Source organism: Poeciliopsis prolifica, unplaced genomic scaffold (genome assembly GCF_027474105.1).
Source record: "Poeciliopsis prolifica strain line A6 unplaced genomic scaffold, Auburn_PproV2 SCAFFOLD113, whole genome shotgun sequence".
In the NCBI taxonomy this organism is placed as follows: Eukaryota; Metazoa; Chordata; class Actinopteri; order Cyprinodontiformes; family Poeciliidae; genus Poeciliopsis; species Poeciliopsis prolifica.
The window spans coordinates 425,147-426,993 of NW_026562488.1; positions in this window are offsets into that span (position 1 = coordinate 425,147).

A 1,847-nucleotide genomic window follows, 5' to 3' on the forward strand; every position below is an offset into this window, starting at 1 on the left:
GACGATAACATGCACATGCAGCTGGTGATTATTCTCAAAGTGTCCCAGGTCTGTAGTCATGTGGTTATTAAAAGGTTTTCCTCGGTCTGAGAGGTGCAGCGGGGACCGATGGAGCAGAAACAGTTTCTCCTTCGGTTGCTTCAGTCACCGTACAGCAGCTCTGCTTCCTCAACAAAATGACTTTAGACAGATTTTATCCACATCGGCTTATTCCAGTGGACTGAAATGTTTTAGTTATGCGTCAAGACGGAGAAAATCTCTCCTGTTAAAGGAAAAGAAAACTAATTAAGTACACCAGCTTCAGAAATTTAAATAAAACAATTTTAAGCGTCTTAAAATTGTTCAATCACACACACACACACACACACACACACACACACACACACACACACACACACACATATCTATCGATAGATAGATAGATAGATAGATAGATAGATAGATAGATAGATAGATAGATAGATAGATAGATAGATAGATAGATAGATAGATAGATAGATAGATAGATAGATAGATAGATATAGATAGATAGATAGATAGATAGATAGATAGATAGATAGATAGATAGATAGATAGATAGATAGATAGATAGATAGATAGATAGATAGATAGATAGATAGATAGATAGATAGATAGATAGATAGATAGATAGATAGATAGATAGATAGATAGATAGATAGATAGATAGATAGATAGATAGATAGATAGATAGATAGATAGATAGATAGATAGATAGATAGATAGATAGATAGATAGATAGATAGATAGATAGATAGATAGATAGATAGATAGATAGATAGATAGATAGATAGATGGAGGACTTTTTTCTTTTAAAATAAGTCCTGCTCTTTTTGAAACTCTGTTTTCAGAAGTCATCACATTTCTCCTCTATTAACCCTTTAACAAAGTTTTTACTAGCGTTGCACTGAGAAGTAGCTTGTAAAATGAGCTCAGCAGATATGCAGTTCCACCAAGGGTTTGCTAATTGCTGCTGGCTAGTCTGAAGGAGTGGAGTGGGGGAGTCGTTGGGGAGGGCTGCTCTGTGAAGCGGAAGCTCTGAAGTTTGGAAACTGCAGCTCCGAGTTGGAGCTTCAGTCTGCCTGGCCAGAGTCGGTGCTGTCAGGTAGAGTTTTGTCCTTTAGGTTCAAACATGTGGATGAACTTTGACTACACAGCTGGCATTAGAAATAAATGTTCTTGATTTTGAATTGGTAGCAAATGTATAAGAAAACCAATCAGAAAAAAATATATTTCAGATGTTTTATAGCATTGATTTTCATTGTTTCTCCGCCTTAATTTTGTGTTTTGGAAATAGCCTTGGATTGCATGGAGGACAGAATTTTAAAACCTGTGTTATGCCCCCAAAATATTGTTAGAATTCTACATGTTCACATTTCTGCGTTTAAAGGTGAATTCCCAGTGTTTCCTGGGTTAATATTTGGCGGAACAGCTCAATCCGTTCTTGTCAGGGGAGAATAAGAAGAAAAAAATAATCTCTTTAGAAAAAAGTGAAGAAAAAATAATTCTTTCTTTCTCGCACTTTCGAATGTAACACAGAGGAGATGCCAGACGAGAAGACTGGGTGAATTATCTTAATGAATATACTCACTTATTTATTGAAGCTAATTTAAATCTGTCTGCAGAACAGAAAGTCTGCAATGAAGAGATTATGAGCAAAAAGACTGCAGCTGTCTGCATGTTCATTCATTACCACCAAATGTACCCTCCTAATTACTTCCGACAATCCACCCTTTATTTGAATCCAATTATGTCGTTTTGCATTTGGTGTAATAAAGGCCGAGTGAATGCTGTAATAAAAATATGCATTATCATCTATGGCTGCCATC